Here is a 22878-nt window from a genome sequence, read left to right as displayed (position 1 = left end):
CTCAAAATTGCTCTCAAGATAATGCTTGATTCTCTGTCCATTAACAATGAACTTTTTGTCAGAATCAATATCTTGAAGCTCAACATATCCATATGGTGACACTCCTGTGATCACATACGGACCCCTCCACCGGGATTTGAGTTTTCCTGGGAACAATTTGAGCCTGGAGTTGAAGAGCAGAACTTTTTGTCCTGGCTCAAAGACTCTGGTTGACAATTTCTTGTCATGCCATTTCTTTGCCTTTTCCTTATAAATTTTTGCATTTTCAAAGGCATTGAGTCTGAACTCCTCTAGCTCATTTAGCTGAAGTAATCTCTTTTCTCCAGCTAACTGTGCATCCATGTTTAGGAATCTGGTTGCCCAGTAGGCTTTATGTTCCAGTTCCACAGGCAAATGACAAGCCTTCCCATACACCAGTTGGTATGGAGAAGTTCCTATAGGAGTCTTGAATGCTGTTCTGTATGCCCACAGAGCATCATCCAAGCTCTTTGCCCAATCCTTTCTTCGGGCTATCACAGTCCGTTCTAGGATTCTTTTTAGCTCTCTGTTAGAGACTTCAGCTTACCCATTTGTCTGTGGATGATACGCAGTTGCCACTTTATGGCTAATTCCATATCTAACCATAGCAGAGTATAGCTGTTTGTTGCAGAAATGAGAGCCCCATCACTGATTAGTACTCTGGGAACACCAAATCTGCTGAAGATGTGTTTCTGGAGAAATTTGAGCACGGTCTTGGTATCATTAGTGGGTGTAGCAATTGCTTCTACCCACTAGATACATAGTCTACCGCCACCAGAATGTAAGTGTTTGAGTATGATGGTGGGAATGGCCCCATGAAGTCAATCCCCCATACATCAAACAATTTATCTCTAATATCCCTTGTTGAGGCATGGCATATCCGTGAGGCAGGTTACCAGCTCTTTGGCAACTGTCACAGTTACGCACAAACTCTCGGGAATCTTTATAGAGAGTAGGCCAGTAGAAGCCACACTGGAGGACTTTAGTGGCTGTTCGCTCACTTCCAAAATGCCCTCCATACTGTGATCCATGGCAATGCCATAGGATCCTTTGTGCTTCTTCTCTGGTACACATCTGCGGATCACTCCGTCAGCACATCTCTTAAAGAGATATGGTTCATCCCAGAGGTAGTACTTGGCATCTGAAATTAATTTCTTTCTTTGCACTCTGCTGTACTCCTTGGGTATGAACCTCACAGCTTTATAGTTTGCAATATCTGCGAACCATGGAGCTTCCTGAATGGCAAAGAGTTGCTCATCTGGGAAAGTCTCAGAGATCTCAGTAGAAGGGAGGGACGACCCAGCTACTGGTTCTATTCGGGACAGATGATCAGCTACTTGGTTCTCTGTCCCTTTTCTGTCTCTTATTTCTATATCAAACTCTTGCAGAAGCAACACCCATCTTATAAGCCTGGGTTTGAATCCTGCTTTGTGAGTAAGTATTTAAGAGCAGCATGGTCAGTGTACACAATCACCTTTGATCCCACTAGGTAGGATCTAAACTTGTCAATGGCATAACCACTGCAAGTAATTCTTTTTCTGTGGTTGTGTAATTCTTCTGTGCATCATTTAGAACACGGCTAGCATAGTAAATGACATGCAGAAGTTTGTTATGCCTCTGTCCCAACACTGCACCAATGGCATGATCGCTGGCATCACACATCAATTCAAATGGTAATGCCCAATCTGGTGCAGAGATGACTGGTGCTGTGACCAGTTTAGCTTTCAGGGTCTCAAATGCCTGCAGACACTGTGTGTCAAACACAAATGGTGTGTCAGCAGCTAGCAGGTTACTTAAAGGTTTTGCAATTTTCGAAAAATCCTTTATGAACCTTCTGTAAAATCCTGCATGCCCCAGAAAGCTTCTGATTGCCTTAACATTGGCAGGTGGTGGTAATTTCTCAATTACCTCTACCTTGCCTTATCCACCTCTATTCCCCTGCTTGAAATTTTGTGCCCAAGGACAATTCCTTCAGTCACCATAAAGTGACATTTCTCCCAGTTTAAAACCAGGTTAGTCTCTTGGCACCTTTTCAGGACAAGTGCTAGGTGATTAAGACAGGAGCTAAATGAGTCTCCATATACTGAAAAGTCATCCATGAAGACTTCCAGAAATTTCTCTACCATATCTGAGAAGATAGAGAGCATACACCTTTGAAAGGTTGCAGGTGCATTGCACAGACCAAAAGGCATCCTCCTGTAGGCAAACACGCCAGAAGGGCAAGTGAATGCTGTCTTCTCTTGGTCCTGAGGATCTACTGCAATTTGGTTGTAGCCTGAATAGCCATCCAAAAAGTAGTAGTAATCATGACCAGCTAGTCTTTCTAGCATTTGGTCTATGAATGGTAAAGGAAAATGATCCTTTCTGGTGGCTGTATTGAGCCTTCTGTAGTCAATACACATGCGCCACCCTGTGACTGTTCTTGTAGGAACCAGTTCATTTTTTCATTATGAACCACTGTCATGCCTCCCTTTTTGGGGACAACTTGGACAGTGCTCACCCAGGGGCTATCAGAAATAGGATAAATAATCCCAGCCTCTAGTAATTTAGTGACCTCTTTCTGCACCACCTCCTTCATGGCAGGATTTAGCCTCCTCTGTGGTTGGACCACTGGTTTGGCATTATCCTCCAATAGGATTTTGTGCATGCATCTAGCTGGGCTAATGCCCTTAAGATCACTTATGGACCACCCAAGAGCTGTCTTGTGTGTCCTTAGCACTTGAATCAGTGCTTCCTCTTCCTGTGAATTTAAAGCAGAGCTTATAATCACTGGAAAAGTGTCACCCTCTCCCAGAAATGCATATTTCAGGGATGGTGGTAGTGGTTTGAGTTCAGGCTTAGGAGGCTTATCCTCCTCCTGAGGAATTTTCGAAAATTCCTTTGCCTCCTCTGGTTCTTCTTGATCAGGTTGAGCATCTTTGAAGATGTCCTCAAGCTCTGATTCTAGGCTTTCAGCCATATTGATCTCTTCTACCAGAGAGTCAATGATGTCAGCGCCCATGCAGTCATTGGTGTGTCTGGATGCTGCATAGCTTTTACAGCATTTAACTTGAACTCATCCTCATTGACTCTCAAGGTTACTTCTCCTTTTTGTACATCAATAAGAGTTCGTCCAGTTGCTAGGAAAGGTCTTCCTAGAATGAGAGTTGCACTCTTGTGCTCCTCCATTTCCAGCACTACAAAGTCAGTGGGAAAGGCAATGGCCCAACCTTGACAATCATGTCCTCTATTATGCCTGATGGGTGTTTAATGGAGCCATCAGCAAGTTGGAGGCATATCCTGGTTGGTTTGACTTCTCCAATCAACCCAAGCTTTCTGATAGTGGATGCAGGTATTAGATTGATGCTTGCTCCAAGATCACATAGAGCTGTCTTGGTGCAAGTGCCTTCTAATGTGCATGGTATCAGAAAGCTTCCAGGATCTTGAAGCTTTTCTGGTAAGCTTTTCAGAATGACTGCACTGCATTCTTCAGTGAGAAACACTTTTTCAGTTTCTCTCCAATCCTTCTTATGACTTAAGATTTCCTTCATGAACTTAGCATAAGAAGGTATTTGCTCAAGTGCCTCTGCAAACGGAATCTTTATTTCAAGAGTCCTTAAATAGTCTGCAAAGCGGGCAAATTGCTTATCCTGTTCCGCTTTGCGGAGTTTCTGAGGATAAGGCATCTTGGCTTGATATTCTTCAACCTTAGATGCTGCAGGTATATTCCTTACAGAAGTGGTTGAAGAAGCCTTTTTAGAGGGATTACTGTCAGCACTCTCAGGTGTCTGATCTTCCCTTGGCGTTTGAACGCCAGGAATGGGTGAAGTTTGGGCGTTAAACGCCAACTTCTCTCCCTGTTCTGGCGTTTGAACGCCAGAACTGGGCAAGGAATGGGCGTTTAATGCCAACTTTCCTTCCCTTTCTGGCGTTTGAACGCCAATAACATTCCTCTCTGGGCTCTTACTGTCCTCAGAGGGATTTTGAACAGTGGTTTGGTTATCCTCTGTCAATTGTTCCCTATTTGGCTTTTTGTTCTTTTGAGCAGTGGTATTCAGTGTATTCCCACTCCTTAGTTGAACTGCTTGACACTCCTCTGTTATCTGTTTAGATATTTGCTGTTTTGCCTGATTCAACTGTAGTTCTATGCTCTTGTTAGCAACTTTAGTTTCATAGAGCATCTCTTTAAATTCTGCTAACTGTTCTGTCATCAGGAGTAATTGTTGATTAAGCTCAATTATTTGTTCTTGAGGATTAGAGTCAGTGACTACTGTCATGACTTCCTCCTTTGGAACGAACTCATTGCTAGAATATAAGTATTGGTTTCTAGCAACAGTGTCTATAAGCTCTTGAGCTTCTTCAATTGTCTTCCTCATGTGTATGGATCCATGGTGCGCGAAATTGTGAACTATACTTTTTTCACAACTTTCATAATCCCTGGTAATGGCTCCAAAAACTTGGTGCGCTTAATACCATGGCATTACACAACTTCGCACAACTAACCAGCAAGTGCACTGGGTCGTCCAAGTAATAAACCTTACGTGAGTAAGGGTCGATCCCACGGAGATTGTTAGTATTGAAGCAAGCTATGGTCATCTTGTAAATCTTAGTCAGGCAAACTCAGATATATATGGTGATGAACGAAAATAACATAAAAGATAAAGATAGTGATACTTATGTAACTCATTGGTAGGAACTTCAGATAAGTGTATGAAGATGCCTTCCCTTCCGTCTCTCTGCTTTCCTACTGCCTTCATCCAATCCTTCTTACTCCTTTCCATGGCAAGTTCGTATAGGGTTTCACTGTTGTCAGCAGCTACCTCCCATCCGCGCAGTGAAAGCTAATGCACACACGCTGTCACAGTGCTGCCAATCACCGGTTTGGTTCCCTCCCCTACCGGAATAGAATAACTCTTTTGCGTCTGTCACTAACGCCCAGTAGGTTACAGGTTTGAAGCACGTCACAGTCATTCAGTCATTGAATCCTACTCAGAATACCACAGACAAGGTTAGACCTTCCGGATTCTCTTGAATGCTGCCATCAGTTCTTGCCTATACCACGAAGACTCTGATTAAAGAATCCAAGAGATATTCACTAAGCCTCATATGCTTGTAGAACAAGAGTGGTTGTCAGTCACTTTGTTCATGGGTGAGAATGGTGATGGGCGTCAATCATCACCTTCATCAAGTTGAAGAACAAGTGATATCTTGGACAAAGAACAAGCGGAATTGAATAGAAGAACAATAGTAATTGCATTAATACTCGAGGTACAGCAGAGCTCCACACCTTAATCTATGGTGTGTAGAAACTCCACCGTTGAAAATACATAAGAACAAAAGTGATCATTGGTTTCGGCCCCAAAGAGGGAACCAGAAGAACCAAGATCTGATCTAAGAACTAGATGTCCAAAGATGATCTAGAGATCTAAAAGTGATCAAAAGATTTCTATACAATAGTAAAAGGTCCTACTTATAAGAAACTAGTAGCCTAGGGTGTACAGAAATGAGTAAATGACATAAAAATCCTCTTCCGGGCCCACTTGGTGTGTGCTTGGGCTGAGCAATGAAGCAATTTCGTGTAGAGACTCTTCTTGGAGTTAAACGCCAGCTTTGGTGCCAGTTTGGGCGTTTAACTCCCATTTGGGTGCCAGTTCCGGCGTTTAACGCTGAAATTTCTTGAGGTGACTTTGAACGCCGGTTTGGGCCATCAAATCTTGGGCAAAGTATGGACTATTATATATTGCTGGAAAGCCCAGGATGTCTACTTTCCAACGCCGTTGAGAGCGCGCCAATTGGGCTTCTGTAGCTCCAGAAAATCCACTTCGAGTGCAGGGAGGTCAGAATCCAACAGCATCTACAGTCCTTTTGAGTCTCTGGATCAGATTTTTGCTCAGATCCCTCAATTTCAGCCAGAAAATACCTGAAATCACAGAAAAACACACAAACTCATAGTAAAGTCCAGAAAAGTGAATTTTAATTAAAAACTAATAAAAATATACTAAAAACTAACTATATCATATCAAAAACATACTAAAAACAATGCCAAAAAGTATACAAATTATCCGCTCATCACAACACCAAACTTAAATTGTTGCTTGTCCTCAAGCAACTGAAAATCAAATAAGATAAAAAGAAGAGAATATGCAATGAATTCCAAAAACATCTGTGAAGATCAGTATTAATCAGATGAGCGGGGCTTTTAACTTTTTGCCTCCGAACAGTTTTGGCATCTCACTCTATCCTTTGAAATCCAGAATGGTTGGCTTCTTTAGGAACTTAGAATCCAGATAGTGTTAATGATTCTCTTAGTAGAGTATGATGATTCTTGAACATATCTATTTATTGAGTCTTGGCTGTGGCCCAAAGCACTCTGTCTTCCAGTATTACCACCGGATACATACATGCCACAGACACATAATTGGGTGAACCTTTTTAGATTGTGACTCAGCTTTGCTAAAGTCCCCAATTAGAGGTATCCAGGGTTCTTAAGCACACTCTTATTTGCCTTGGATCACAACTTTATTCTTTCTTTTTCTTTTTCTTTTTTCGGTTTTTTTTTTCTTTTTTTTTTCGTTTTTTTTTTTTTTGAAATGCTTTTTCTTGCTTCAAGAATCATTTTATTGATTTTTCAGATCCTCAGTAACATGTCTCCTTTTTCATCATTCTTTCAAGAGCCATCATTCATGAACCACAAATTCAAAAGACATATGCACTGTTTAAGCATACATTCAGAGAACAAAAATATTGCCACCACATCAAAATAATTAAACTATTATAAAATTCAAAATTCATGCAATTCTTTCTTTTATCAATTAGGCACGTTTTTATTGAAGAAAGGTGATGGATTCATAGGACATTCATAACTTTAAGGCATAGACACTAAGACACTAATGATCATAAGACACAAACATGGATAAACATAAGCATTAAAATTCGAAAAACAGAAGAACAATAACAAGGAAATCAAAGAACGGGTCCACCTTAGTGATGGCGGCTCTTTCTTGCTCTTGAAGATCCTATGGAGTGCTTGAGCTCCTCAATGTCTCTTCCTTGTCTTTGTTGCTCCTCCCTCATGATTCTTTGATCTTCTCTAATTTCATGAAGGATGATGGAGTGTTCTTGATGCTCCACCCTCAGTTGTCCCATGTTGGAACTTAGTTCTCCTAGGGAGGTGTTTAGTTGCTCCCAATAGTTTTGTGGAGGAAAATTCATCCCTTGAGGAATCTCAGGGATCTCATGATGAGTGAGATCTCTTGTGTACTCCATCCTTTTCTTGGTGATGGGCTTGTCCTCATCAATGGGGGTATCTCCTTCTATGTCAACTCCAACTGAATAACAGAGGTGACAAATGAGGTGAGGGAAGGCTAATCTTGCCAAAGTGGAGGTCTTGTCCGCCACCTTATAGAGTTCTTGGGCTATAACCTCATGAACCTCTATTTCTTCTCCAATCATGATGCTATGGATCATGATGGCCCGGTCTATGGTAACTTCGGACCGGTTGCTAGTGGGAATGATTGAGCGTTGTATGAACTCTAACCATCCTCTAGCCACGGGCTTGAGGTCATGCCTTCTCAATTGAACCGGCTTTCCTCTTGAATCTTGCCTCCATTGTGCGCCCTCTTCACATATAGTTGTGAGGACTTGGTCCAACCTTTGATCAAAGTTGACCCTTCTAGTGTAAGGATGCTCATCTCCTTGCATCATAGGCAAGTTGAACGCCACCCTCACACTCTCCGGACTAAAATCCAAGTATTTCCCCTGAACCATGGTGAGATAATTCTTTGGATTCGGGTTCTCACTTTGGTCATGGTTCTTTGTGATCCATGCATTGGCATAGAACTCTTGAACCATCAAGATTCCGACTTGTTGAATGGGGTTGGTGAGTACTTCCCAACCTCTTCTTCGGATCTCATGGCGGATCTCCGGATATTCACCCTTTTTGAGTGAAAAGGGGACCTCGGGGATCACCTTCTTCAAGGCCACAACTTCATAGAAGTGGACTTGATGCACCCTTGAGAGGAATCTATCCATCTCCCATGACTCGGAGGTGGAAGCTTTTGCCTTCCCTTTCCTCTTTTTAGAGGTTTCTCCGGCCTTGGATGCCATAAATGGTTATGGAAAAACAAAAAGCAACGCTTTTACCACACCAAACTTAAAATGTTTGCTCGTCCTCGAGCAAAAGAAGAAATAGGAGAGTAGAAGAAGAAGAAATGAAGAAGAGGGAGATGGTGGTGTATTCGGCCAGAGAGGGGGAGAAGTGGTGTTTGGGTTGTGTGAAATTGAAGGGTTGAAGTAGGGTATATATAGGAGAGAAGGGTGTGAATGGTTCGGCCATTATGGGTGGGTTTGGGAGGGAAAGTGGTTTGAATTTGAAGGGTGAGGTTGGTGGGGATTTATGAGGGATGGATGTGAGTGGTGAAGAGAAAGATGGGATTTGATAGGTGAGGGGTTTTTGGGGAAGAGGTGTTGAGGTGATTGGTGAATGGGGGAAGAAGAGAGAGAGTGATGGTAGGGTCCTGTGGGGTCCACAGATCCTGTGGTGTCAAGGAAAAGTCATCCCTGCACCAAATGTTGCTCAAAATCACGTTTTGAGCCATTTCTGGCGTTAAACGCCGGGCTGGTGCCCATTCCTGGCGTTTAACGCCAGGTTCTTGTCCTTTACTGGCGTTTAACGCCAGTCTGGTGCCCCTTTCTGGCGTTAAACGCCCAGAAAGGTGCCAGACTGGGCGTTAAACGCCCAACTGCTAGGCTGACTGGCGTTTAAACGCCAGCAGCATCTTCCTCCAGGGTGTGCTATTTTTCTTCCTGTTTTTCATTTTGTTTTTGCTTTTTTCATTGTTTTTGTGACTTCTTATGATCATCAACCTACAAAAAAGATAAAATAACAAAAGAAAATAGTTAACTATAAAATATTGGGTTGCCTCCCAACAAGCGCTTCTTTAATGTCAGTAGCTTGACAGAGGACTCTCATGGAGCCTCACAGATGCTCAGAACCGTGTTGGAACCTCCCAACACCAAACTTAGAGTCTGAATGTGGGGGTTCAACACCAAACTTAGAGTTTGGTTGTGGCCTCCCAACACCAAACTTAGAGTTTGACTGTGGGGGCTCTGTTTGGCTCTGTTTTGAGAGAAGCTCTTCATGCTTCCTCTCCATGATGACAGAGGGATATCCTTGAGCCTTAAACACCAAGGATTCTTCATTCACTTGAATGATCAACTCTCCTCTATCAACATCAATCACAGCCTTTGCTGTGGCTAGGAAGGGTCTGCCAAGGATGATGGATTCATCCATGCACTTCCTAGTCTCTAGGACTATGAAGTCAGTAGGGATGTAATGGTTTTCAATCTTCACCAAAACATTCTCTACAAGTCCATGAGCTTGTTTTCTTGAATTGTCTGCCATCTCTAATGAGATTCTTGCAGCTTGCACCTCATAGATCCCTAATTTCTCCATTACAGAGAGGGGCATGAGGTTTACACTTGACCCTAAGTCACACAAGGCCTTCTTGAAGGTCATGGTGCCTATGGTACAAGGTATAGAAAACTTCCCAGGATCCTGCCTCTTTTGAGGCAGTTTCTGCCTAGACAAGTCATCCAGTTCTTTGGTGAGCAAGGGAGGTTCATCCTCCCAAGTCTCATTTCCAAATAACTTGTCATTTAGTTTCATGATTGCTCCAAGGTATTTAGCAACTTGCTCTTCAGTAACATACTCATCCTCTTCAGAGGAAGAATACTCATCAGAGCTCATGAATGGCAGAAGTAAGTCCAATGGAATCTCTATGGTCTCATTTTGAGCCTCAGATTCCCATTGTTCCTCATTGAGGAACTCAGAGGAGATTGGTACACGCCCACAGAGGTCTTCCTCAGTGGCGTCCTCCTCCTCTCTTTCCTCTACATATTCGGCCATGTTTATGGCCTTGCACTCTCCTTTTGGATTTTCTTCTGTATTACTTGGGAGAGTACTAGGAGGGAGTTCAGTAACTTTCTTGCTCAGCTGACCCACTTGTCCTTCCAAATTTCTGATGGAGGACCTTGTTTCATTCATGAAACTTCGAGTGGTCTTTATTAGATCAGAGACCATTGTTGCTAAGTCAGAAGTATTCTGCTTAGAACTCTCTGTCTGTTGCTGAGAAGATGATGGAAAAGGCTTGCTATTGCTAAACCTGTTTCTTCCACCATTATTGTTATTGAAACCTTGTTGAGGTCTCTCTTGATTCTTCCATGAGAGATTTGGGTGATTTCTCCATGAAGAATTGTAGGTATTTCCATAGGGTTCTCTTAGGTAATTCACCTCTTCCATGGAAGGGTTCTCAGGATCATAAGCTTCTTCCTCAGATGAAGCATCCTTAGTACTGTTTGGTGCATTTTGCATTCCAGACAGACTTTGAGAAATCAAATTGACTTGTTGAGTCAATATCTTGTTCTGAGCCAATATGGCATTCAGAGTGTCAATCTCAAGAACTCCTTTCTTCTGACTAGTCCCATTGTTCACAGGATTTCTTTCAGAAGTGTACATGAATTGGTTATTTGCAACCATTTCAATCAATTCTTGAGCTTCTGCAGGCGTCTTCTTCAGATGAAGAGATCCTCCAGCAGAGCTATCCAAGGACATCTTGGATAGTTCAGAGAGACCATCATAGAAAATACCTATGATGCTCCATTCAGAAAGCATGTCAGAAGGACATTTTCTGATTAATTGTTTGTATCTTTCCCAAGCTTCATAGAGGGATTCTCCATCCTTCTGTCTGAAGGTTTGGACTTCCACTCTAAGCTTACTCCATCTTTGTGGTGGAAAGAACTTTGCCAAGAAGGCATTGACTAGCTTTTCCCAAGAGTCCAGGCTTTCTTTAGGTTGAGAATCCAACCATATTCTAGCTCTGTCTCTTACAGCAAAAGGGAATAGCATCAGTCTATAGACCTCAGGGTTAACCCCATTAGTCTTGACTGTGTCACAGATTTGCAAGAATTCAGCTAAAAACTGATGAGGATCTTCCATTGGAAGTCCATGGAACTTGCAATTCTGTTGCATTAGAGAAACTAATTGAGGCTTAAGCTCAAAGGTGTTTGCTCCAATGGCAGGGATAGAGATGCTTCTCCCATAGAAGTCGGGAGTAGGTGCAGTAAAGTCACCCAGCACCTTCCTTGCATTGTTGGCATTGTTGTTGTTTTCGGCTGCCATGGGTTCTTCTTCTTTGAAGAATTCGGTCAGGTCCTCTAAAGAGAGTTGTGCTTTGGCTTCTCTTAGCTTTCTCTTCAAGGTCCTTTCGGGTTCAGGATCAGCTTCAACAAGAATGCCTTTGTCTCTGCTCCTGCTCATATGAAAGAGAAGAGAAAAAGAAAATGTGGAATCCTCTATGTCACAGTATAGAGATTCCTTGAAATGTCAGAGAAAAAGAGAAATAGAAAGAAGAAGGGGAAGAAGAATTCGAACTTTAATTAGATAAGGTTCGAATTGTGCATTTAGAAGGAGTGGTACTCCATAAATAGAAGGATGTGAGAAGGAGGGAAGAGGATTTTCGAAAATTCAATTAAAAGATTTTGAAAACATTTTGAAAATTTGATTGATAATTTTCGAAAATTGATAGTGGAAGAGAATTCAAGTGATTTTTGAAAAAGATTTTGAAATTAGAAACTAAAAAGATTTGATTGAAAACTAATTTGAAAAAGATGTGGTTAAAAAGATTTGATTGAAAAGTTATGGTTTTAAAAAGATGTGATTGAGAAGATATGATTTGAAAACAATTTTAAAAGATATGATTTGAAAACAATTTGAAAAGATATGATTTAGAAAATTAATGACTTGCCTAACAAGAAAAGATATGATTCAAACATAAAACCTTTCTTAATAGAAAAGGCAAAAAATGTTCAATCAAATCATTAATTGTTAGTAAGTATCTTTTAAAAAGGAAAGAAATTGATTTTGAAAACATTTGATTGAAAGGATATGATTTGAAAAAGATTTGATTTTGAAAAACTTTGAAAACTTGAAAAAAAATTGATTTGAAAACAAAATCTCCCCCCTAGCACCATCCTGGCGTTAAACGCCCAGAATGGTATACATTCTGGCGTTTAACGCCCAAAATGCACCCTTTTTGGGCGTTAAACGCCCAACCAGGTACCCTGGCTGGCGTTTAAACGCCAGTCTGCCTTCTTCACTGGGCATTTTTGAATGCTCAGCTTTTTCTGTATAATTCCTCTGCAGTGTGTTCTGAATCTTCAATCCCTTGTATCATTGACTTGAAAAGACACAAATTAAAAATATTTTTGGATTTTTAATAATCAAAATGCAACAAGAATCAAATAACAATGCATGCAAGACACCAAACTTAGCAGTTTGTGTACTACTGACACTATATGAGACACATGAACACTCAAGTCAATAGAAGTTAAAGATCAAAACAAGAAATATATGCATGGATTCGAAAAATGTGACAAAAACATGCATTTGACACCAAACTTAAGATGAGACTCTAGACTCAAACAAGAAATATTTTTGGATTTTATGGTTTTGCATATTTTTTTGTGTTTTTCGAAAATTAAGTGGAAAAAGAAGGTATCAAAATTCTTAATGAGAATTCCAGGAATCAGTGCAATGCTAGTCTAAGACTCCGGTCCAGGAATTAGACATGGCTTCACAGCCAGCCAAGCTTCCAAAGAAAGCTTCGGTCCAAAACACTAGACATGACCAAAGGTCAGCCAAGCCTTAGCAAATCACTGCTCCAAAAGCAAGATTGATACGAAATCAACAAGCTCTTGTGGTGATAAGTTGAAACCTCGGTCCAATCAGATTAGACATGGCTTCTCAGCCAGCCAGATTTCAACAAATCATCATGAAACTCTAGAATTCATCTTCAAGAATTTCGAAAAAAAAAATACCTAATCTAAGCAACAAGATGAACCGTCAGTTGTCCAGCCTGAACAATCCCGGGCAATAACACCAAAAATTTGATGTTGTTGTCGGATCTTGGCACTGATGTTACCAAAGGCTTGCTCAAAACTAGAACAATCCCCGGCAACGGCGCCAAAAACTTGGTGCGCGAAATTGTGAACTATACTTTTTTCACAACTTTCATAATCCCTGGTAATGGCTCCAAAAACTTGGTGCGCTTAATACCATGGCATTACACAACTTCGCACAACTAACCAGCAAGTGCACTGGGTCGTCCAAGTAATAAACCTTACGTGAGTAAGGGTCGATCCCACGGAGATTGTTAGTATTGAAGCAAGCTATGGTCATCTTGTAAATCTTAGTCAGGCAAACTCAGATATATATGGTGATGAACGAAAATAACATAAAAGATAAAGATAGTGATACTTATGTAACTCATTGGTAGGAACTTCAGATAAGTGTATGAAGATGCCTTCCCTTCCGTCTCTCTGCTTTCCTACTGCCTTCATCCAATCCTTCTTACTCCTTTCCATGGCAAGCTCGTATAGGGTTTCACTGTTGTCAGCAGCTACCTCCCATCCGCGCAGTGAAAGCTAATGCACACACTCTGTCACAGTGCTGCCAATCACCGGTTTGGTTCCCTCCCCTACCGGAATAGAATAACTCTTTTGCGTCTGTCACTAACGCCCAGTAGGTTACAGGTTTGAAGCACGTCACAGTCATTCAGTCATTGAATCCTACTCAGAATACCACATACAAGGTTAGACCTTCCGGATTCTCTTGAATGCTGCCATCAGTTCTTGCCTATACCACGAAGACTCTGATTAAAGAATCCAAGAGATATTCACTAAGCCTCATATGCTTGTAGAACAAGAGTGGTTGTCAGTCACTTTGTTCATGGGTGAGAATGGTGATGGGCGTCAATCATCACCTTCATCAAGTTGAAGAACAAGTGATATCTTGGACAAAGAACAAGCGGAATTGAATAGAAGAACAATAGTAATTGCATTAATACTCGAGGTACAGCAGAGCTCCACACCTTAATCTATGGTGTGTAGAAACTCCACCGTTGAAAATACATAAGAACAAAAGTGATCATTGGTTTCGGCCCCAGAGAGGGAACCAGAAGAACCAAGATCTGATCTAAGAACTAGATGTCCAAAGATGATCTAGAGATCTAAAAGTGATCAAAAGATTTCTATACAATAGTAAAAGGTCCTACTTATAAGAAACTAGTAGCCTAGGGTGTACAGAAATGAGTAAATGACATAAAAATCCTCTTCCGGGCCCACTTGGTGTGTTCTTGGGCTGAGCAATGAAGCAATTTCGTGTAGAGACTCTTCTTGGAGTTAAACGCCAGCTTTGGTGCCAGTTTGGGCGTTTAACTCCCATTTGGGTGCCAGTTCCGGCGTTTAACGCTGGAATTTCTTGAGGTGACTTTGAACGCCGGTTTGGGCCATCAAATCTTGGGCAAAGTATGGACTATTATATATTGCTGGAAAGCCCAGGATGTCTACTTTCCAACGCCGTTGAGAGCGCGCCAATTGGGCTTCTGTAGCTCCAGAAAATCCACTTCGAGTGCAGGGAGGTCAGAATCCAACAGCATCTGCAGTCCTTTTGAGTCTCTGGATCAGATTTTTGCTCAGATCCCTCAATTTCAGCCAGAAAATACCTGAAATCACAGAAAAACACACAAACTCATAGTAAAGTCCAGAAAAGTGAATTTTAATTAAAAACTAATAAAAATATACTAAAAACTAACTATATCATATCAAAAACATACTAAAAACAATGCCAAAAAGTATACAAATTATCCGCTCATCAATCCACCAGCTGAGTGGTCTAAAGACATCTGAGCTTTTTCTGTAAGCCCATAGTAGAAAATGTCTAACTGTACCCACTCTGAAAACATTTCAGAGGGACATTTCCTTAGCATACCTCTATACCTCTCCCATGCATTATAAAGGGATTCATTATCCTCTTGTTTAAAGCCTTGGATGTCCAGCCTTAACTGTGTCATCCTTTTTGGAGGGTAAAAATGATTCAGGAATTTGTCTGATAACTGTTCCCATGTCTTTATGCTTGCTGTAGGTTGGTTATTCAACCACCTTTTAGCTTGATCCTTTACAGCAAATGGAAACAGTAATAGTCTGTAGACATCCTGATCTACCTCTTTATCATGTACTGTGTCAGCAATTTGTAAAAATTGTGCCAGAAACTCAGTAGGTTCTTCCTGTGAAAGACCGGAATACTGGCAATTTTGCTGCACTATGATAATGAGTTGAGGATTTAGCTCAAAGCTGCTTGCTTTGATGGGAGGTGTACAGATGCTACTCCCATATGCAGCTGTAATGGGGTTAGCATATGACCCCAGAGTCCTTTTGGACTGATCAATCCCACTTATGTCCATAATGGACAAAAGGGAAATGATAATGATTGCAAATAGATAAATTTTGTTTTTTTTTTTTTTGAATTAACAAAAAAAATTATAAAATAAAACAAAAGAAAATTAAAATAAAAATTCGAAAATCAAAAAGAAAATAAGATCAAAGCAATTTGAGAACTGAATCAATTAAGTAATTAAAAAGATTTTGAAAACAGCAATTAAAAAGATATGATTGAAAAATTTTTATGAAAAAGATTTGATTTTTGAAAAGAGGAAAGAGAAAAACACAAAAAGACACCAAACTTAAAATTTTTAGAAAATCAAACACTAATTTTCGAAAATTTTAAAGGAAAAACACAAAGAGGACACCAAACTTAGAATTTTTATGAATCAAAAAGGGACTAAGAACATGCAAAAACGAAAATTAAGAGAAAAATAAAAGCATGCAAAAGACACCAAACTTAAAATATGAAACTAGACTCAACTAAAAGACTCTAAACCAACAAAAATAAACAGTCCTAATCTAAGCAACAAGATAAGCCATCAGTCGTCCAAACTCGAAGAATCCCCGGCAACGGCGCCAAAAACTTGGTGCACGAAATTGCAATCACACTTTTGCAATCCCGCACAACTAACCAGCAAGTGCACTGGGTCGTCCAAGTAATACCTTGCGTGAGCAAGGGTCGATCCCACGGAGATTGTCGGCTTGAAGCAAGCTATGGTTATCTTGTAAATCTTAGTCAGGATATCAGAAATTATCAGGATTGATTGTAAAAAGCAAAAGAACATGAAATAAGTACTTGTTATGCAGTAATGGAGAATAGGTTGAGGTTTTGGAGATGCTCCATCTTCTGAATCTCTGCTTTCCTACTGTCTTCTTCATCAAACACGCAAGGCTCCTTCCATGGCAAGCTGTATGTAGGGTTTCACCGTTGTCAGTGGCTACCTCCCATCCTCTCATTGGAAATGTTCAACGCACCCTGTCACGGCACGGCTATCCATCTGTCGGTTCTCAATCAGGCCGGAATAGAATCCAGTGATTCTTTTGCGTCTGTCACTAACGCCCCGCCTTCAGGAGTTTGAAGCACGTCACAGTCATTCAGTCATTGAATCCTACTCAGAATACCACAGACAAGGTTTAGACCTTCCGGATTCTCTTGAATGCCGCCATCAGTTCTAGCTTATACCACGAAGATTCTGGTTAAGGAATCCAAGAGATATCTACTCAATCTAAAATAGAACAGAGGTGGTTGTCAGGCACATGTTCATAGTTGAGAATGATGATGAGTGTCACGGATCATCACATTCATCCGGGTTAAGAACAAGTGATATCTTAGAATCGAAGCAAGCATGATTGAATAAGAAACAGTAGTAATTGCATTAATCCATCAAGACACAGTAGAGCTCCTCACCCCCAACCATGGGGTTTAGAGACTCATGCCGTGGAATGTACACAAAGAAACGTGTAAAAAAATGTCATGAGATACAGGAACAATGTCAAAAGGTCCTATTAATAGTAAACTAGTATCCTAAGGTTTACAGAAATGAGTAAATGACAGAAAAATCCACTTCCGGGCCCACTTGGTGTGTGCTTGGGCTGAGCAATGAAGAATTTTCGTGTAGAGACCTTTTTTGGAGTTAAACGCCAGCTTCCATGCCAGTTTGGGCGTTTAACTCCAAGTTTTATGCCAGTTCCGGCGTTTAACGCTGGAATTTCTGAGGCCGAATTGCTACGCCGATTTGGGCCATCAAATCTTGGGCAAAGTATGGACTATCATATGTTGCTGGAAAGCCCAGGATGTCTACTTTCCAACGCCGTTGAGAGCGCGCCAATTGGGCTTCTGTAGCTCCAGAAAATCTACTTCGAGTGCAGGGAGGTCAGAATCCAACAGCATCTGCAGTCCTTTTCAGTCTCTGAATCAGATTTTTGCTCAGAACCTTCAATTTCAGTCAGAAAATACCTGAAATCACAGAAAAACACACGAACTCATAGTAAAGTCCAGAAAAGTGAATTTTAACTAAAAACTAATAAAAATATACTAAAAACTAACTAAAAGATACTAAAAACATACTAAAAACAATGCCAAAAAGCGTATAAATTATCCGCTCATCACATACCCCTTGCATTTTGCATAGAATATTTGCGGCTCAAACTCATATACAGTGTAGCCAGCTCCTCTAGAGATAGCATAGGTCTTAATTGTAGAGATCACCAATTCACTAGAACCAAATTTCATTCCGACACTAAATTTACCATCTTCCGCTGAGACATTGCCTTCATCTACGACATGCGAACTACCATTAGTCGGTCAAGGAAAATAAAATAAATGGAAGCAGTAACTTTAATTAATAAACATAACATACCCACATTCACATACTCAGAAAATTTTGGAGCATGCATGGCTGCGAGATCTAAAGTTTGCATAATAGATAGAACATAAAAAAGGTGCTGGTTTACTAGTGCGTCTGCTTCATTTTACACCACCAGATTGCCTGTATCGTCTTCATCATCGTTTGCATCATCGACTTCGTAGTTGGCTTCGAACTCCTCTTCACTATCGTTGTTATCTTCTTCCCAATCTATATCCCCGAACTCATCAACATTCATATCCTCGCCAACTGCGTCCAGCCTTGTATGATGTTCAAACTCAACGTACAACACTATCGTCGGCACGTGAATCGGATTTGTTGATAAATATAGAACATCTACTGCCTACATGTGTCATCCGTGATGGACATTATTTGAAATTGTATCAATCCACCAAATACTTGTACAGGATTCTTGTATAAAATGTTGCTCACCCTCTTTGAAATATGACTTTGTATGTTCTCACAAAGACTATTTTGCAACTCTACAAAACTCATGATGCATGAAATTTCTTCCTCTTGACCGAATCTGTAACCTTCATTAGCAGATTCATTTTCTGTGGTTTTCCTAATCAAACTAGAAGTTACCAAGGAACCGTGCATTGCACTGAATAGGGAGCCGCCGAATACACCAGCTATGCCTAACATATGAAATGGATGCATAAGAATATTGTGTTCAGCCTGAAATACAATCATAAAATTGAAAGTACCAGAAATTCCTAGAGGCATACCATCCGAAAAGCTTCCTTGACCAATTGGATAGATCAAGAAAACAGTAGTAGCCACTGCAACAAGAGCTGAATATGCAACAGCAATTCAAGGGCGTAAACCCAGACGAAAACTAGGTTCCCACTCACACGCATGTAACAAGCTACACCAAGTAAGAAGTGTAGAACAATTAGTTCATAAGGACCGCCATTGTATAACCATTCATCAATAGATGCCGCTTCCCATATTGGGTAAAAGTGCAAACCTATAGTCGCCGAAGTAGGAATAATGGCACCCGAAATAATATTGTTTCCATAAAGTAGAGATCCAGAAACAGGCTCACAAATACCATCAATATCTACTGGAGGGGAAACAATGAAAGCAATAATAAATACAGAAGTTGCGGTTAATAAAGTAGGGATCATGAAAACACCAAACCATCCAATGTAAAGACGGTTTTCTGTGCTAGCTATCCAGTTACAGAAGCGAGCCCATAGGCTTTCGCTCTCGCGTCTCTCTAAAATTGCAGTCATGGTAAAATTGGTGCCATGTGTCTGGAAGATTTGCGAATCCCTATCTCTTACATTAAAAATTTCCAAGGTCCGCCTCATGGCATCCAAGTTGAAAGAGATAAATTAAACAAATATGGTCGCTCCCTATTGGGATGTACTATTAAACCAAATTTGGGGTTATCTGCGAAGAATTACGGTAGCAGTTTATGAATGTCTTCGCGGTGGACTTGATTTTACCAAAGATGATGAAAATGTGAATTCTCAACCATTTATCCGTTGGAGAGACCGTTTCTTATTTTTTGCCGAAGCAATTTTTAAATTCCAGGCCAAAACTGGTCAAATCAAAGAGCATTACTTGAACGCTACTGCAGGTACATGCGAAGAAATGATAAAAAGAGCTGTATAGTAAACGAAAATAGACATTCACAAACAAAAGTCACTCCTTCGTATGTGTTTGGTATAATCTCACCGTTATAATATACTCGCAAATTTGCAATACCTTCCATAACTTTAACTTCACCTAACCTAACTTTTTGGACACTATTAATTGTCAAAAAACTCACAAGTTTGAAAGATATGAAAGAAAGAAGAATGGGAGTGGAAGTGAGGTATAATCACGGATGAATTGGCTTTGTTATTTCTAGGCAAGACTCTGGATTAAAATATTTTTTTCTGTACAAAATGCAACTCGCATTTTTCAACTTTCAATAAAAAATTTTTGCACATTTAAAACGCAAGCTGCGTTTTGATTTTTCGAAAAAAAATAAAAAAGAACTCTTAAAATGCAAGATGCGTTTTGTTTACATTCAAAAACAAACAAGGAAAAGGTTAAAAAATGAAAAATGCAACCGGCGTTTTATGTGTTTCAGAAACCAAAAAAAAAAAGAAAAAAAAGTGAAAAAGCAAAACGCAACTTGTGATTTTCACTGACATCATAGCCGTGTAAATACTTTATACACCTATATTTAATTGAGTTACACTATAATTATTTCCGTATGTAAAAAAAAAATGAGCCTATCTCGAATTCTCGATGTGAGTAAAACTAATTATTTTCAATAATTAACGTGTGAATCATTTAAATGAATAGAAAATGTTATTTGCACACTAAAATAAGTTATCATATATATTTATGTATAAGAATAATACTATACATCCAAGTATTTTTGTTAATTAAGTCCAATCAAGTTGGTGTCGATCTATCATAGCAAAAATCAGCTATGGCTACTGTTATTCCAATTCTTATTATTTAATTTGGTTGGACTTGGATCATAAAAAAAACTTGGATGTGTAGCATTACTCTACGTATAAATACATAGAGAAATTCTTAGAAGTTAATGATTTTTAGTATTTTTAGCCATCATTTGACTAGCATAAATACTAAATTATTTTTAACAAATGAATTTTACTAATTAAATGTGTAAATTCTAAAAATCATGAGTGCAAACTGTATTAATTAATGTCTGCAAATTATAGTAAATACATGTGTAAATTATATGCTTCTTGTGTGCAAAATGTTTGAAAATATAGTTGAAAATTATTGTTGACCAAGTACCGACAAAAAATAATAATATTTGCTGGACATATAGCATTGCTCTAAATACATATATGTTTAACTTATTTTTTATATGTATTTTAATATATATTTTATATTGGTGATCAATTTTAGTGTACCTAGTATGGTTATAAATAAATACATATGATTGAACGACTATGTACAATGATTTATATAAACAAAACATTAAAATTAAAATCAATAAACAATTATAAATCCAAAAATTTAGGCATCTAAACTTTTTTAAACCAAGTATTTAACCAAGTCACAACGCCTCTTTGAATGTACATATATACACCTTGTCGTTCTTGCTTCTTCTTCTTCCTTTTCCTTGTCATCCTCTGTCATTATCATCATTATCGACATCTTCTTCATGTTTTTCTTTTATATATGTTCAGAAAATTACAACACATAAATTTTGATTCATAACATAAAAATTTTGATAAGTTTTATACACAGTACAAACATTTTAAAAGGACATCTCCAGCACCCAATGAATAAAATATGCATAACACATAAATTTCAGTACAAAGTACAAAATTTAGTGCATAACAAAAATTTTGGTGCACAATACAAAATATTTTGAAGGATTACATTTCTAAAACATTGACATCCAACTAACAGAACATACAATACAAAAATTCTGGTGTACACGTACAGCACATAAATGTTTATGCACAATAGAATTTTTTGAAAGACCACATGTTTAGAATATTGACTTATCCAATCTAACAAAACTCTATTCAAACCTGCAGAATTGAGTGGTGAAACGGTGGAGCAAGCATGGTGCGCGAAATTGTGAACAATACTTTTCACAACTCTCATAATCCCTGGTCATGAACTCCAAAAACTTGGTGGTTCAATTCCATGGCATTACACAACTTCGCACAACTAACCAGCAAGTGCACTGGGTCGTCCAAGTAATACCTTACGTGAGTAAGGGTCGATCCCACGGAGATTGTTAGCATTGAAGCAAGCTATGGTCATCTTGTAAATCTTAGTCAGGCAAACTCAAATGTATATGATGATGAACGAAAATAACATAAAAGATAAGGATAGTGATACTTATGTAATTCATTGGTAGGAACTTCAGATAAGCGCATGAAGATGCCTTCCCTTCCGTCTCTCTGCTTTCCTACTGCCTTCATCCAATCCTTCTTACTCCTTTCCATGGCAAGCTTGTGTAGGGTTTCACTGTTGTCAGCAGCTACCTCCCATCCTCTCAGTGAAAATACGTCCCTGATGCTCTGTCACAGCATAGGCTAATCATCTGTCGGTTCTCGTTCAGGCCGGAATAATATCCATTGATACTTTTGCGTCTATCACTAACGCCCTAGCCTGCTAGGAGTTTGAAGCACGTCACAGTCATTCAATCATTGAATCCTACTCAGAATACCACAGACAAGGTTAGACCTTCCGGATTCTCTTGAATGCCGCCATCAGTTCTTGCCTATACCACGAAGACTCTGATCTCACGGAATGGCTGGCTCGTTTGTCAGGCGAGCACTCGGTTGTCAGGCGATCAACCATGCATCGTGTTATCAGGAATCCAAGAGATATTCACTAAGCCTCAGATGCTTGTAGAACAAGAGTGGTTGTCAGTCACTTTGTTCATGGGTGAGAATGGTGATGGGCGTCAATCATCACCTTCATCAAGTTGAAGAACAAGTGATATCTTGGACAAAGAACAAGTGGAATTGAATGGAAGAACAATAGTAATTGCATTAATACTCGAGGTACAGCAGAGCTCCACACCTTAATCTATGGTGTGTAGAAACTCCACCGTTGAAAATACATAAGAACAAGGTCTAGGCATGGCCGAATGGCCAGCCTCCCAATGATCTAAGATAGCATAAAACAAAGATAGCTACCAAAGTCTTTTAGATACAATAGTAAAAGGTCCTACTTATAGATAACTAGTAGCCTAAGGTGTACAAAGATGAGTAAATGACATAAAAATCCAATTCCGGGCCCACTTGGTGTGTGCTTGGGCTGAGCAATGAAGCATTTTCGTGTAGAGACTCTTCTTGGAGTTAAACGCCAGCTTTAGTGCCAGTTTGGGCGTTTAACTCCCAATTAGGTGCCAGTTCCGGCGTTTAGCGCTGGAATTTCTTGAGGTGACTTTGAACGCCGGTTTGGGCCATCAAATCTTGGGCAAAGTATGGACTATTATATATTGCTGGAAAGCCCAGGATGTCTACTTTCCAACGCCGTTGAGAGCGCGCCAATTGGGCTTCTGTAGCTCCAGAAAATCCACTTCGAGTGCAGGGAGGTCAGAATCCAACAGCATCTGCAGTCCTTTTTGGTCTCTGAATCAGATTTTTGCTCAGGTCCCTCAATTTCAGCCAGAAAATACCTGAAATCACAGAAAAACACACAAACTCATAGTAAAGTCCAGAAAAGTGAATTTTAATTAAAAACTAATAAAAATATAATAAAAACTAACTAAAAGATACTAAAAACATAC

General features: G+C 39.7%; 1 non-coding gene and 1 pseudogene across 1 annotated transcript; one reads left to right on the top strand and one right to left on the bottom strand.

Moving 5' to 3' along the window:
• Positions 1 to 10663: 10663 nt before the first annotated feature.
• LOC130959510 (small nucleolar RNA R71) lies at positions 10664 to 10771 on the top strand. The gene has a single exon (XR_009078585.1). It is a non-coding gene; the product is annotated as a small nucleolar RNA R71 (small nucleolar RNA).
• A 6977-nt stretch (positions 10772 to 17748) lies between these two features.
• On the bottom strand, positions 17749 to 18883 carry LOC130957421 (photosystem II protein D1-like; annotated as a pseudogene).
• Positions 18884 to 22878: the final 3995 nt, after the last annotated feature.

This window comes from Arachis stenosperma, chromosome 10 (assembly GCF_014773155.1).
Source record: "Arachis stenosperma cultivar V10309 chromosome 10, arast.V10309.gnm1.PFL2, whole genome shotgun sequence".
NCBI lineage: Eukaryota > Viridiplantae > Streptophyta > Magnoliopsida > Fabales > Fabaceae > Arachis > Arachis stenosperma.
The sequence above is the reverse complement of the archived record's forward strand: the minus strand, read 5'-3'. Positions and strand labels throughout refer to the sequence as shown.